Source organism: Macaca nemestrina, chromosome 7 (assembly GCF_043159975.1).
Source record: "Macaca nemestrina isolate mMacNem1 chromosome 7, mMacNem.hap1, whole genome shotgun sequence".
Lineage (NCBI taxonomy): Eukaryota > Metazoa > Chordata > Mammalia > Primates > Cercopithecidae > Macaca > Macaca nemestrina.
The window spans coordinates 174,999,268-175,015,763 of NC_092131.1; the positions used below are offsets into that span (position 1 = coordinate 174,999,268).

Below are 16,496 nucleotides of genomic sequence, written 5' to 3' on the forward strand. Positions count from 1 at the left end.
CTTTTGATAATGGATTGTCTCATTTGTGTTTCTCCTTATATCATGTTTTGCCATCAATACAAATTGCAATGCTTAGACATTTAAAGAACACCTTCTGAAGTGGAAGATCTAGCTAAAGAATTAGATTGGTATTGGCTGAAATGTTGCAGTAATCACATGATAGGCTTAATACGACATGAGTTACATACTGAGTGCTCTAAGGTAGAAAATAGGTAACAAGGAATAACAGGTAAGTAATGTAAGTCAGGAGAAGCGAACTCTAGGATAGAATCATTAGAAAAGGTGTGATGTCAACAGCAGTCTGTAGAATTTACAGCGTATAGAATTTACAATAAGTGCCTTTTTTTGTGCTCATCAGTGCTCTGCTTGTGTTGTAGGAGAAGTTAGTTCCCTTGAAGAAATGTAAATACAAATTTCCAAATTGCAATGCAGAGGGAAAAAAGAATGAGAAAGTAAAGAATATCCAAGAACTCTGGAAGCATTTCAAAAAGTGTAAAGATGCATAATAAGAACGTCAGAAGAATAAGGAGATAGAGGGAAAGAAATATTTGACACAACAATGACTTGAGCATTTTCTAAAATTAATAATGGACAGAAACCCACATATTCAGGAAGCTCAGAGAACATTACGCAGAATAAAAATATTTTATAAATCGACACCTTTGCATTTCATATTTAAAGTCCAGAAAATCATAGACCAAGGGAAAATTTTGATAGGAGCAATAAGAAGAAAACCATCTTACCTATGGAGCAGCAAGAATAAAAATTGCTTTGAAATTATCTTCAGAATCCATGAAACCAAGATGTGAGTCAGGGTGAAATACTTAATGTTAAAAGTAAAAAAACAAAAAAATCTACCAACTTTGAATTTTCTGTTCATCAAAATTATTCTTCAAAAGTGAAGCAGAAATACTTTCTGAGACCAACAAAAATTGAGAGAACTTCTTGCCACTACACCAACCTTTTAATAAACATACAAAGAAATTCTTCAGAAAGGATAAAAATGACATAGGTCAGAAAATCTAATTTACATAAAGAAATGAAAAGCATTGGAGAAGAAATATATGAAGGAAAAATTAAATATATATATTTTTTTATTCATAATTGATCTTTCAACAATTTGTTGAAAATAATAACAGGATTATATTTGGTGATTATAGGTTATAGATAAGTGAAATGAATGACAGCAATCTTATAAGTCATCCAGTTCCAAGATGGCTGAATAGGAACAGCTCCAGTCTACAGCTCCCAGCCTGAGTGACACAGAAGATGGGTGATTTCTCCATTTCCAACTGAGGTACCAGGTTCATCTCACTAGGGTTTGTTGGACAGTGGGTGCAGCCCACAGCATGTGAGCTGAAGCAGGACAGGGCATCGCCTCACCTGGGAAGCGCAAGAGGTCGGGGAATTCCCTTTCCTAGCCAAAGGAAGCCGTGACAGATGGTACCTGGAAAATCGGGACACTCCCACCCTAATACTGTGCTTTTCCAATGGTCTTAGCAGACGGCACACCAGGAGATTATATCCCACACCTGGCTCGGAGGGTCCCATGCCCACAAAGCCTCACTCACTGCTAGCACAGCAGTCTGAGATCGAACTGCAAGGTGGCAGTGAGGCTGGAGGAGTCGCGTCCGACATTGCTGAGGCTTGAGTAGGTAAACAAAGCAGCTGGGAAGCTTGAACTGAGTGGAGCCCACCATAGCTCAAGGAGGCCTGCCTGCCTCTGTAGACTCCACTTCTGTGGGCAGGGCATAGCTGAACAAAAGGCAGCAGAAACTTCTGCAGACTTAAATGTCCCTGTCTGACAGATTTGAAGAGAGTAGTGGTTCTCCCAGCACGGAGTTTGAGATCTGAGAATGGACAGACTGCCTCCTCAAGTGGGTCCCTGACCTCCGAGTAGCCTAACTGGGAGACACCTCTCAGTAGGGGCCGACTGACACCTCATATAGCCAGGTGCCCCTCTGAGATGAAGCGTCTAGAAGAAGGATCAGTCAGCAACATTTTCCGTTCTGCAATGTTTACTGTTCTGCAGCCTCCAATGGTGATACCCAGGCAAACAGGATCTGGCGTGGACCTCCAGCAAACTCCAACAGACCTGCAACTGAGGGCCCTGACTGTTAGAAGGAAAAATAACAAACAGAAAGGACATCCATACCAAAACCCCATCTGTACATCACCATCATCAAACACCAAAGGTAGATAAAAACACAAAGATGGGGAGAAACCAGAGCAGAAAGTCTGAAAATTTTAAAAATCAGAGTGCCTCTTCTCCTCCAAAGGAATGCAGCTCCTCGCCAGCAGTGGAACAAAGCTGGATGGAGAATGACATTGACGAGTTGACAGAAATAGGCTTCAGATGATCAGTAATAACAAACTTCTCTGAGCTAAAGGAGGATGTTCAAGCCCATCACAAAGAAGCTAAAAACCTTGAAAAAAGATTAGACGAATGGCTAACTAGAATAAACAGCATAGAGAAGACCTTAAATGACCTGATGGAGCTGAAAACCATGGCATGAGAACTACGTGACAAATGCACAAGCTTCAGTAGCCGATTCAGTCAAGGGGAAGAAAGGGTATCAGTGATTGAAGATGAAGTGAATGAAATGAAGGGAGAAGAGAAGTTTAGAGAAAAAAGAGTAAAAAGAAACGAACAAAACCTCCAAGAAATATGGGACTTTGTGAAAAGACCAAATCTACGTCAGATTTGTATACCAGAAAGTGATGGGGAGAATAGAACCAAGTTGGAAAACACTCTGCAGGATATTATCCAGGAGAACTCCCCCAACCTAGCAAGGCAGGCCAACATTCAAATTCAGGAAATACAGAGAATGCCACAAAGATACTCCTGAAGAAGAGCAACTCCAAGACACATAATTCTCAGATTCACCAAAGTTGAAATGAAGGAAAAAATGTTAAGGGCAGCCAGAGAGAAAGGTTGGGTTACCCACAAATGGAAGTCCATCAGACTAACAGCGGATCTCTCGGCAGAAACTCTCCAAGCCAGAAGAGAGTGGGGGCCAATATTCAACATTCTTAAAGAAAAGAATTTTCAACCCAGAATTTCATATCCAGCCAAACTAAGTTTCATAAGTGAAGGAGAAATAAAATCCTTTACAGACAAGCAAATGCTGAGAAATTTTGTCACCACCAGGCCTGCCTTACAAGAGCTCCTGAAGGAAGCACTAAACATGGAAAGGAACAACTGGTACCAGTCACTGCAAAAACATGCCAAATTGTAAAGACCATTGATGGCAGAAAGAAACTACATCAACTAACGAGAAAAATAACCAGCTAACATCATAATGACAGGATCAGATTCACACATAGCAATATTAACCTTAAATGTAAATGGGCTAAATGCTCCAATTGAAAGACACAGACTGGCAAATCGGATGAAGAGTCAAGACCTATCAGTGTGCTGTATTCAGGAGACCCATCTCACGTGCAGAGACACACATAGGCTCAAAATAAAAGGATGGAGGAAGATCTACCAAACAAACAGAAAACAACAACAACAAAAAAGCAGGGGTTGCAATCCTAGTCTCTGATAAAAACAGACTTTAAACCAACAAAGATCAAAAGAAACAAAGAAGGCTATTACATAATGCTAAAAGTGATCAATTCAACAGGAAGAGCTAACTATCCTAAATATATATGCACCCAATACAGTAGCACCCAGATTCATAAAGCAAGTCCTTAGAGACCTACAAAGAGACTTAGACTCCCACACAATAATAATGGGAGACTTTAACACCCCATTAGACAGATCAATGAGACAGAAAGTTAACAAGGATATCCAGGAATTGAACTCATCTCTGCACCAAGCAGACCTAATAGACATCTACAGAACTCTCCACCCCAAATCAACAGAATATACATTCTTCTCAGCACCACATCACACTTATTACAAAATTGACCACATGGTTGGAAGTAAAGCACTCCTCAGCAAATGTAAAAGAACAGAAATTATAACAAACTGTCTCTCAGACCACAGTGCAATCAAATTAGTACTCAGCATTAAGAAACTGACTCAGGCTGAGCATGGTGGCTCACATCTGTAATCCCAGCACTTTGGGAGGCCAAGGTGGGTGGATCACGAGGTCAGGAGATCGAGATCATCCTGGCTAACACAACGAAACCCTGTCTCTACTAAAAATACAAAAAAATTAGCCAGGCGTGGTGGCAGATGCCTATAGTCCCAGCTACTCAGGAGGTTGAGGCAGGAGAATGGAGGCGGAGCTTACAGTGAGCCAAGATGGTGCCACTGCACTCCAGCCTGGGCAACAGAGCGAGACTCCATCTCAAAAAAAAAAAAAAAAAAAAAAAAAGGGAAAGAAAGAAATTCACTCAAAACCGCTCAACTACATGGAAACTGAACAACCTGCTCCTGAGTGACTACTAGGTACATAATGAAATGAAGGCAGAAATAAAGATGCTCTTTGAAACCAATGAGAACAAAGACACAACATACCAGAATCTCTGGGACACATTTAAAGCACTAAATGCCCACAAGAGAAATCAGGAAAGACCTAAAATTGACACCCTAACATCACAATTAAAAGAACTAGAGAAGCAAGAGCAAACACATTCAAAAGCTAGCAGAAGGCAAGAAATAACTAACATCAGAGCAGAACTGAAGGAGATAGAGACAAAAAAGCCTTCAAAAAATCAATGAATCCAGGAGCTGTTTTTTTGAAAAGATCAACAAAATTGATAGACTGCTAGCAAGACTAATAAAGAAGAAAATAGAGAAGAATCAAATAGACACAATAAAAAATGATAAAGGGGATATCACCGCCAATCCCGCAGAAATACAAACTACCATCAGAGAATACTATAAACACCTCTATGCAAATACACTAGAAAATCTAGAAGAAATGGATAAATTCCTGGACTCATACACCCTCCCAAGGCTAAACCAGGAAGAAGTTGAATCCCTGAATAGACCAATAACAGGCTCTGAAATTGAGGCAATAATTAATAGCCTACCAAGCAAAAAAAGTCCAGGACTGGACAGATTCACAGTCGAATTCTACCAGAGGTACAAAGAGGAGCTGGTACCATTCCTTCTGAAACTATTCAAATCAATAGAAAAAGAGGGAATCTTCCCTAACTCATTTTGTGAGGCCAGCATCATCCTGATACCAAAGCCTGGCGGAGACACAACAAAAAGAATTTTAGACCAATATTCCTGGTGAACATCGATGCAAAAATCCTCAATAAAATACTGGCAAACTGAATCCAGCAGCGCATCAAACAGCTTATCCACCACAAGCAAGTTGGCTTCATCCCTGGGATGCAAGGCTGGTTCGACATACACAAATCAATAAATGTAATCCATCATATAAACAGAACCAAAGACAGAAACCACATGATTATCTCAATAGATGTAGAAAAGGCCTTCGATAAAATTCAACAGCACTTCATGCTAAAAACTCTCAATAAACTAGGTATTGAAGGGACGTATCTCAAAATAATAAGACCTATTTATGACAAACCCACAGCCAATATCATACTGAATGGGCAAAAACTGGAAGCATTCCCTTTGAAAACTGGCTCAAGACAGGGATGCCCTCTCTCACCACTCCTATTCAACATAGTGTTGGAAGTTCTGGCCTGGGCAATCAGGCAAGAGAAAGAAATAAAGGGTATTCAATTAGGAAAAGAGGAAGTCAAATTGTCCCTGTTTGCAGATGACATGATTGTATATTTAGAAAACCCCATCGTCTCAGCCCAAAATCTCCTTAAGCTGATAAGCAACTTCAGCAAAGTCTCAGGATACAAAATCAATGTGCAAAAATCACAAGCATTCCTATACACCAATAACAGACAAACAGAGAGCCAAATCATGAGTAAACTCCCATTCACAGTTGCTTCAAAGAGAATAAAATACCTAGGAATTCAACTTACAAGGGATGCGAAGGACCTCTTCAAGGAGAACTACAAACCACTGCTCAGTGAAATAAAAGAGGACACAAACAAATGGAAGAACATTCCATGCTCATGGATAGGAAGAATCAATATTGTGAAAATGGCCATACTGCCCAAGGTAATTTATAGATTCAATGCCATCTCCATCAAGCTAACAATGACTTTCTTCACAGAATGGGAAAAACTACTTTAAAGTTCATATGGAACCAAAAAAGAGCCTGCATTGCCAAGACAATCCTAAGCCAAAAGAACAAAGCGGGAGGCATCATGCTGCCATACTTCAAACTATACTACAAGGCTACAGTAACCAAAACAGCATGGTACTGGTACCAAAACAGAGATATAGACCAATGGAACAGAACAGAGCCCTCAGAAGTAATACCACACATCTAAAATCATCTGATCTTTGGCAAACCTGACAAAAACAAGGAATGGGGAAAGGATTCCCTATTTAATAAATGGTGCTGGGAAAACTGGCTAGCCATATATAGAAAGCTGAAACTGGATCCCTTCCTTACACCTTATACAAAAATTAATTCAAGATGGAGTAAAGACTTAAATGTTAGACCTAAAACCATAAAAACCCTGGAAGAAAACCTAGGCAATACCATTCAGGACATAGGCATGGGCAAGGACTTTATGACTAAAACACCAAAAGCAATGGCACCAAAAGCAAAAATAGACAGATAGGATCTAATTAAACTAAAGAACTTCTGCACAGCAAAAGAAACTACCATCAGAATGAACAGGCAACCTACAGAATGGGAGAAAAGTTTTACAATCTACCCATCTGACAAAGGGCTAATATCCAGAATCTACAAATAATTTAAACAAATTTACAAGAAAAAAATCAAACAATACCATCAAAAAGTGGGCAAAGGATATGAACAGACATTTCTCAAAGGAAGATATTTATGCAGCCAACAGACACATGAAAAAAATGCTCATCATCACTGGCCATCAGAGAAATGCAAATCAAAACCACAATGAGGTACCATCTCACACCAGTTAGAATGGCAATCATTAAAAAGTCAGGAAACAACAGGTGCTGGAGAGGATGTGGAGAAATAGGAACACTTTTACACTGTTGATGGGATTGTAGATTAGTTCAACCATTGTGGAAGACAGTATGGCAATTCCTCAAGGATCTAGAACTAGAAATACCATTTGACCTAGCCATCCCATTACTGGGTATATACCCAAAGGATTATAAATCATGCTGCTATAAAGACACATGCACACGTATGTTTATTGCGGCACTATTCACAATAGCAAAGACTTGGAACCAACTCACATGTCCATCAATGATAGACTGGATTAAGAAAATGTGGCACATATACACCATGGAATACTGTGCAGCCATAAAAAAGGATGAGTTCATGTCCTTTGTAGGGACATGGATGAAGCTAGAAACCATCATTCTGAGCAAACTGTCACAAGGACAGAAAACCAAACACTGCGTGTTCTCACTCATAGGTGGGAACTGAACAATGAGAACACTTGGACACAGGAAGGGGAACATCACACACCAGGGCCTGTTGTAGGGTAGTGGAAGTGGGGAAGGATAGCATTATGAGATACACCTAATGTAAATGACGAGTTAATGGGTGCAGCACACCAACAGGGCTCATGTATACATATGCAACAAACCTGCACATTGTGCACATGTACCCTAGAACTTAAAGTATTTAAAATATATAAATATATAAATAAATAAATATATATATAAAATAAATAATATAAAATAAATAAATATATAAAATAAATAAATATATATATATATTTATATAAATCATGAGGGAAAGAAAACACTCTTAATTGGACTAACCCATGAAGTAGGATAGTATAATTTGAAAAAGGACTTGGATTAGTTGTAAATGTATAGTGTAGTATCCAGCACAGCCACTAAAAATGATTTTGAAAAAAGCAGTATAATCAATATACTAATAGAAGAAAAAGCAGAATCAGGACAGATGTGGTGACTCATGTCTGTAATCCCAGCACTTTGGGAGACTGAGGCATGAGGATCACTTGAGCCTCGGAGTTCAAGTCCAGCCTGGCAACAAAATAGGAGCCCATCTCTACCAAAAAAAAGAAAAAAAAAAGAAAAAAAAAGAAAAGCAGAATCCTTTTTTTTTTTTTTTTTTTTTCCTGAGATGTTGTTTCAGTCTTGTTGCCCAGGCTGGAGTGCAATGGCACAATTTCAGCTCACCACAACCTCCACCTCCTGGGCTCAAGCGATTCTCCTGCCTCAGCCTCCTGAATAGCTGGGATTATAGGCATGCGCCACCACGCCCAGCTAATTTTTTGTATGGAAAAGCAGAATCTTATACAATGCTCAATTAAAACCAGGGAGAGGAGAAAAAGAGTGGAAGACCAAAAAAGTAACAAATTGCAAGGTTGATAAATAGAAAACAATAACAAATACTGAATATGTTAATCTAAGTATATCAATAATCACTTTAAACAGCACTTAAAAGACAGAGATTGTCAGTGGATTAAAAACAAGACCCAACTATATGTTGTCTGTGAGAAATGCATTTTAAATAGCTGGGCATGGTGGTGTGCACCTGTGGTCCTTAGGAGGCTGAGGCGGAGTGTCACCTGAGCCCAGGATTTTGGGACTGCAGTGAGCTATGATCACACCACTGCACTCTAGCCTGGTTGACAGAATGAGACCTCATCTCTACAGAAAAAGTAAGGAAATCCACTTTATAAAGGCACAAATATATTCACAGTAAAGGAATGGAGAAAGATATCCCATGCTAACATTAATCAAAATAAAGTGAAATAGCCATATTAATTTCAGACACAACCGACTTTAGAACAAGGAATATTATCAGAGATCAAAAGGGGCATTCCTTAATGACAAAGGGATCAGTTTTCTAAGAAGACATAACAATCCTTAGTGTGTACACACTGAACAACAGAGCATCACAGTACATGAAGCTAAATCTGATGGAACTGCAAAGAGAAATAGATAAATTCACTCTTAGAGTTGGAGGCATTGACATCCCTTTCTCAGAAATGGACAGGTCCAGCAAGCAGAAAATCAGTACGGGCATAACATGATCAACCATGATCAAAAACTCAATTCAATCAACAATATGTAACTGACATCTATGGACCACTTTACCCAGTAACAGCAGATGACACATTTTCTCACACACACACAACATTCAGCAGAATAGACCACATTCTGGGCTAGAAAATGCACCTCAGCAAATTTAAAAGATTAGAAATCATACGAAGTGTGTTCTCAGACTACCAGGAAATGAAAGTTAAAAAAAAAAAAATCACTAAAAAAAAGATAGCTGAAAAACATGAAAATACTTGGAGGTTAAACAACAGACTCCAAAATAACTGAAGGTCACAGAAATCTCAAGATAAATTTTTAAAATATTTCAAACTAAATGGAATTGAAAGCACAACTTATCAAAAATTTAGGAATGCAACAAAGGCAATGCCTACTGGGAAATTTATACCACTGAATGTATATTAAAAAGAACAAAGATCTAAATAAATAATCTTTCCCATTGGGAAGCTAGGGGGAAAATTAAAATTAAATTCAAAGTAAGCAAGTAAAAGCAATGATAAATAATGAATACAATTCTGAGCAGCGTGATATCTGATTTCTGGAGGCTGAGTTTTATGTGGCTTTAGAAGTTTCATGTTATGAGTGTGAATTGGCAAGTGACCATGGCGATTGTTTCTGATATGGCCATCTCAATTACGTAGCGAAGGGATCAGCAGTGGCATCATCCCAGCTCTGCATGGCACCACACCAGTGATTCTCCAAAGTCAAGAAACCTGTATATGTTGTCCTTCTTGTGTTTGGTGAATCTGTGGTCTATAGACTACATAACGGGCTATTTCTGGGGTACTGACTATTTTGCTCCACTAAGGAAAACCGTGCGTGAGCCATGTAACTATGTGAAACAATGTTTTCCTTTTTGACACCTGGCCTACTCCTTTCAGATGAGAGCAAAGGAAGAGCACCACTTGGCCTGCTGCACCCAGGGCAATTTATACCATCCAGGTATCCAGCACTGAATATGTAGCAACTCCAATCCACTGCAGAACATTAATCTATCTATGATAAACATGCTAATATCTACGATTCTGCCTTTGTGGGGAGATGACTCCATAGATTAACCCCCTGGCTTGGGTCAATATTGAGATGTTATATTGTCTTCAACAGGGAAGATGACATAAAAATTATGTTCAATAGGATTATGTGGAGACTTAACATAAGCGAAAAACCTGAGACAAGAAGTTAGAAATCCTTGTTTCTTTTAGGTGAATAATTTTGGAGCTTGAGAAAACGACACCATTGTGGCAAACTTGCTTTGCCAAACCCTGTGTATGCATTTCTGGGTAAACAACACATTTTCGTCCTTTAAGCATTGTTTCCATTATTTATAATTCCTAATAGTATGAGACATTTGGAACTCATTCCTTGGTTCTTCTTCTCTCATTATATCTTTCATTGTATCTTTCAGTGTTACGAGAGATGCATCATCCCATTAATGAAAGCAGAGTGACTGCCTTCATCACACATACATTCAAGATAGACCGCTGGGCTAGTGATGATTCACTCTTAAGGCTATTATGTTTACTCATTTAAAAAATCTGAATCTCAGTATGGATTTTATTCTCAGAGAGTGACTGACCTATCTGATATGATGCTATGACAGAATCTTTACTTTTTACCTGAATTTGATGGGATTGAAAGTTGAGAACATTTTATTTTCTGTTTCACTTGATTAATAATGCCCAATCTAACATGTAATGCTCACTTGGGTACATACATACAACTACACCAATTTTTTTCTTATTTTACCTTAAAAATTTTAAGATATTATAATGGTATGGCCAGTTTACTCACTGGTAAACTTTTCGTAACAGAAGGATCATGCCAGTGGATACAAATATGTAACATCAGTAATTTGCTTTGCCTGTGAAACAGAGAACTGAATAAATTGATGGGCAAACTAGTATCTGAATATAAACCCCAAATATCATGTGACTTCATCATTTTCAGTATAATGAAAATACAGGCTGTGAATGCTTCCAATTGGTCCTGAAAGGGCCTTTGAGATGAGTAGGTTCACCAAAGCGGCAACATGTGTCCCAGTTCCCAGTGTACATTCTACTCCTCAGTAAGTGACTTGACATTCTTTATGGCTTCCTTGTGATTAAAACATGTCTTTTTATTGAAATTTTACTGAGATAATGATGAGACAATGTAATATTCTTTTCCTCTACATGTAAGAGTAGACATAGATCCACCTCTACCTATTATTATGTTTTTGAGATGGAGTCTCATTCTGTTGCCCAGGCTGGAGTGCAGTGGCATGATCTCGGCTCATTGCAACCTCTGCCTCATGGGTTCAAGCAATTCTCCTGCCTCAGCCTCCTGAGTAGCTAGGATTACAGGCAAGTGCTACCATTCCTGGCTAATTTTTTGGTATTTTTAGTAGAGATGGGGTTTCGACATGTTGGTCAGGCTGTTTTTGAACTCCTGACCTCGTGATCTGCCCACCTCGGCCTCCCAAAGTGCTGGGATTACAGGCTTGAGCCCCTGTGCCTGGTCTTCACCTCTACCTATTATAATATTTATGTTATTTCATTTTGTGATGTTTGTGGAACATTTGATGAGGGTTCACAATATGAAAACTGGGCATTTTGGCCAAGATGCATGTAAATGCGTACAACTCCATGTGCCCTGATAACTGATTTCTAGATCCTGAGATTCATGTGGCTTCCCGAGTGTCTGTATTTTATGAAAGTTCATATACAATAAACCATGCCAATTGTTACTGATACAGCTTCCTTGAATATATAAAGCGATTATCAATGGGTTGTTCTTGTTTCTGCATAAAACCACTGAATTGCTTCTCCAAAGCCAAGAGACCTGTATGATTTGTCCGTATTATATTTTGTGAACCAGTGGACTAAAACCTTTATAATGGGTCTTTTTTTAGTATTGTCAATATTGCTCAATTAACAGAAACCATGCATGACTCATATACACAGGTGAGACGTAGTTCTCCCTTTGACATTTGCTCTACATCTGCCCCTTAGTTGATGATATGGAAGAAGAGCACTCTTTGGCCTGTTGCGACTGGGACAGGTGACAGCACCCAGGTGTCCTGTAATGAAAATGCTCTTGACACCAATGCATCCTAGCATCAGAGCTTCGGGAAGCCTTCTCAAGTGTGCATGGGGAGTACCATGTCTTTCATCAATAATGAAACCTTCTAATGTCTTGGTGAGAAATAATGACTTAAAATTACACTCAATAGGATTATGCTGAGGTTCAGCCTGCCTAGATGACAGTGCTGGAACAGATAATAGTGACGGCTTATTTTCCTTCAAGGGGAATTTTCTTTTGAACTTGAACTAACAAAATCTTTATGGGTAACTTGTTTGCCCAACTGTGTCAGTATACCTATAAATGAACAAAAAATTCTCAGCCTGTAAGCTTTGTTTCAGTGATCTGTAATTTCTAATACTATGGTATATTCAGGTCTCCTTCTTTGGCTTTTTCTCTTATTGTGTGTTTCAGTAAGACATGCTGCCAAGAGATGTGCCATTCTATTATAAAAGATCAGTAGCTTCCTTTACTGACAGGTATATTCTACATAGAACACTGAGCTACAGAAGACTCCCACCTGAGGGAATTAGTTTTACACTTTCAGGTAATCTGAATTTCAATACGAGTTTTCCTTTATGATATAATCCTCATGACAAAATCTTTACTTTTTATTTGAACTTCATACAATTCAATATTGAAGATTTTTTTAAATTCACTGTTACCTACTCCAGTATTTAATATATCTTTGGCTGTAGATACATGACTAAAAAAAATGTTTTTCTATATTATTCTTGTGGGGCTCTAACAGTGTTTCACTGTTTTGAGTTACTGATGAACTTGCTGTAACTGTGAGACCACGGTAATGGAGGAGACCATGGTAATGGAGGAGACCACGGTAATGGAGGAGACCACGGTAATGGAGGAGATCATGGTAATGGAGGAGACCATGGTAATGGAGAGGAGAATGTGAGAATCAGTATGCACTTTGCCTATGAAACTTAAAAATTTAGTAATTTGATCACCAAATTCATACCCAAATTTCAGTTCCTATCATGTGTAAACCAAAACGTATCTGAGATTTAGAAGGTTATTTAGAAGTTATTTTGACAAGGTTAAGGACACGCTCAGAAGAAATAAACCCCAAATCACAGAAACCGTCTGGGGTCTATGTCTTTCTCCAGAGGTGATTTTGAGGGCTTCAGTGTTTAAAGGGGAAAGTGGGCTGGAGGGGAAAAAGGGAGGGTATGATAATCCATATGTTCCAAGACAAAAGGAGCAGGTAGCGGAATAGTCAATAATGTATTCATCTCACACTCAGTAAATCATCACTGTACATAAGATAAGGTGAACATAGAGTAGCTACCTATGGAGATCTTCAACCTTTAATCTGTAGCTATCTGCTTGAGAACAAAAGGAAATTCTTGCATGACTCAGCTTTCAGCTTAATTTTTTTTTCTTTTGGTGTAGTAAATTGGGGTCCCAAGTTTTTATTTTCCTTTCACACATGTGACCCCACTATTTTCAGAATAATGAAAACACATGTTAGAAATGGTGACACTTATTCCTAATATGGACTTTGAAATGACTGGGTTCACAAATTCAGAGTCATGGGTCTCACTGTGGGTTTTTATTTTCAATGAGTGACTGGCCTACTTGATGGAATTCTTTCAAAAAATGCTCACTTTTTACTGATATTGTATTAAAATACTGTTGGAATATGTTCGGTCCTGTTTGCCATCTTTGTAGTATGATATATGATAATATTGCAGATTATTCAGTGTCAAAAACCTGGCATACCTTGTCCTTATGATGTTGATAAGTCAATCGTCTAGAGCCTCAGTAATATGTCTTTTTATGGTAGTTTGGACCCTATCTCTCCACTAAGAAATAGCCTGTGTAAGCCATACACACAGGAACAATTTCTGTCTGATTTTGAAGTATGGTCCCGTTCCTATGCCTGTAGATAAAGACTGCTCAGAAGAGCATCCTCTGGTGTTGCCACAGAGGCAAGTGCTACCACACAGGCATGCTGCAGTGAACTTAACTCCTCCTGTGTCCCTGCAACCGTTGTTTAAGGATGCTATTCTGGTAAGTGTTTACAAGACAACGTAAATCTATGAATAAAGAGTATCTTCAGGAGACATAATAATGCAAAAATCATGCTCAATAGGATTAAGCTGAGGCTCAAAAGTAGTGCCAATCCTTGCCAGAAGGTGTGAGAAGTCATTAGATTTGGGAGGTATGGGGTATTCCATTTTGAGCTTGGTAGGAAGAAACCCTTTGGGGAATCTTGCATCATTTGCCTCTATCTATTTCTAAAGGAACTTTTAAAATTCTTTTATCTTGTCTTTGTTCTTAATACTCATACATTATTAGAGATAATATCTTGATTGATTTTTTCCTCATGGTGTGCTTCAGAATGTTCATCCAGCAAGAGGTGTGTCATTACATGGATTATATATATATGAATTCTGTATTTCATAATTAAAAAATTCCAAGTGGACCATTTGAATATTGAACATTGGCCTTCAGAATGATTACATTTACCTGTTCATACAAAATTAGTGAGCAGTGATCTATTCTTTCCGACGAGCGACTGATCGAATGGGGTCCTCATTAAAACTCCTTTTTTTATTGGCCTGAACGTACTTTGATTTAAAGATGAGACATTTAGTAATTCATTGCAATCAACTCTAGTGATTGCACAAATAGACAATCCATTTCTATTATTTTATTTTTTGGGTTGCTGTGTATGGTGTTATAATGTTTGTGGATCATTGAGGCACTACTCACAACTGAAAGACTTTTGACAATTTTAGGGAATGGCTTGATATTCAGCTGTAGGTTACCCTTGATTGAAATTGAATACAATACGGGTAGTCTGAAATCTCATTTCCTTATCCTGAGTCTCACTCAGGTGTCATTAGATTCAGTATTAAGAAAGGCATACACTATGCATGACGCCAATTGTTACTGATATGAAGAGGATAAGAAGTTTTTATTTCTGCAGAGAAATCATCCCTTACCAGGTTGTCAAAAGACATGACACCTCTGTGCTTGGCCCTTGCTGTACCCAGGGAATCAGTGGCCTACCACAGCTTAAGTAACGGGTCATATTTGGAGTATCACACATCTCAGTCTTGTAGAAATTAGGAACAGTGATTAGGAGTCATGCACATATAAGAGATGTAATCCCACCCTTTGACTGTAGCCTGCTCTTGTCTTTTACAGAAAAGACTGTGGAGGAAGAAAACCCTTTACTCTGTTGTTCAGGGAGAAACTGACACCACTCAACTGCCTGGCACTGAAAATGTGGCATCCAGTCCACTTTACCACCAGTGTTTAAGGAAACCATCTCTGGTAAGCATATTTGATCTAAGTGTGCATATGCATATGAGTGCCATGGGCTGTGTCAGTGATGAGATGTTATCTTGAAGAGAAATGATGATGTAAAAATTAAGCTCAGATGGATTATGCTGAGGCCCAGCCTAGGTAACAACTGTGAGACAAGAAGTTTGGATTTCTTAGTTTCCTTCCATTGGGGATTTTATTTTGGGATTCTGGCAATGGAATCTTTCTGTGAAACTTGTTTTTCACACTTCTATCTGTGTGCTTCTAAGTAAACTATAAATTCTGATTCTTTAAGTGTTAAGTTTCCTATAATTCCTAATTTGCTTGGATATTTGGCACTAAGACCCTTGTTCTTTTTCTCTCATTGGAAGATTTGGTAAGTCCTACTGGCACTATTCTATTGAGTGGAGGTGAGAGGCTGCCTTTGCTGACTGAAAAATTCCAAATAGGTAACTGACCTAGTGAAGACTGAGCTCTATAATTAGATTTATTCATTCAGACAACATGGGTATCATGATAGGGTTTTCTTCTCAATGATTGACTGACACATGTAATGCAATCTTCATGAGAAAATCCTTACTTTTTCCCTACGATTGATTGTTTTCAGGTTGAGAAATATGATACATTGGAAGTTTGCTCAATGCACTGCAATTATTGTGGTCTAAATATACAGACAAAGTTTTCTGCAATGTTAGTATCATATTTTAACAGAGCTAGGATATGTTTTGATCATAGATGAATCTTTATGACTGAAGGGTCCTTGCAGTTGGGGTAAAAATGTGAGTTTCAATAATACGTGTTTGCCCATGAAACTTGAAATTGGATAAACTGATGAGCAACCTGGTGCCTGACTTTTCTCTCCCAAGTACGTTTGGCTTCATTTTCGTTATGATGAAAGTGTGTGCTGTGAATAATGCCAATGGTAAATAAGACCTTTATGGACACTTATATGAATGACAGTCAGGGCCATTCCTTCAGGCAACGTGATTATCATTATGCATTCTTCTTCTCAATGAGTGACTAGCATACTTGACAGGATCTGCAAGAGGGAAACTTTCTTTTTTTACTAAAATTGCATTGATACAATGTTGACAAGTGTTGTGATTATTGGTAT

At 38.4% G+C, this 16,496-nt stretch overlaps 2 protein-coding genes, 2 non-coding genes and 2 pseudogenes across 24 annotated transcripts in view; all 6 read left to right on the plus strand.

Annotated features, from left to right (window-relative positions):
* The window catches only part of LOC105499088 (collagen alpha-1(XXVII) chain B-like), a 252,065-nt gene extending 241,531 nt beyond the window's left edge, over positions 1 to 10,534 (plus strand). For 8 of the 14 annotated variants that reach the window (XM_071099387.1, XM_071099390.1, XM_071099394.1 and 5 more), the window contains one exon: positions 378 to 4,299. The gene's annotated coding sequence lies outside the window, so the exon portion shown is untranslated. Of the gene's footprint in view, positions 1 to 377; positions 4,300 to 9,909; positions 10,040 to 10,433 lie in introns of those variants that run through there. The other 6 variants (XM_071099393.1, XM_071099388.1, XM_071099403.1 and 3 more) reach the window with 4 other exon arrangements.
* On the plus strand, positions 10,098 to 10,178 carry LOC112423136 (small nucleolar RNA SNORD115). Its single transcript, XR_003013605.1, has one exon. It is a non-coding gene; the product is annotated as a small nucleolar RNA SNORD115 (small nucleolar RNA).
* The window catches only part of LOC139364070 (uncharacterized), a 145,163-nt gene continuing 139,195 nt past the window's right edge, over positions 10,529 to 16,496 (plus strand). For 7 of the 8 annotated variants that reach the window (XR_011625309.1, XM_071099406.1, XM_071099407.1 and 4 more), the window contains exons 1-4: positions 10,529 to 11,370; positions 12,019 to 12,205; positions 12,503 to 14,119; positions 15,263 to 15,391. The gene's annotated coding sequence lies outside the window, so the exon portion shown is untranslated. The remainder of the gene's footprint in view (positions 11,371 to 12,018; positions 12,206 to 12,502; positions 14,120 to 15,262; positions 15,392 to 16,496) is intronic. The other variant, XR_011625310.1, reaches the window with a different exon arrangement.
* On the plus strand, positions 12,176 to 12,255 carry LOC112423045 (small nucleolar RNA SNORD115). Its single transcript, XR_003013521.1, has one exon. It is a non-coding gene; the product is annotated as a small nucleolar RNA SNORD115 (small nucleolar RNA).
* LOC112423048 (small nucleolar RNA SNORD115) lies at positions 14,142 to 14,217 on the plus strand (annotated as a pseudogene).
* On the plus strand, positions 15,441 to 15,516 carry LOC112423138 (small nucleolar RNA SNORD115; annotated as a pseudogene).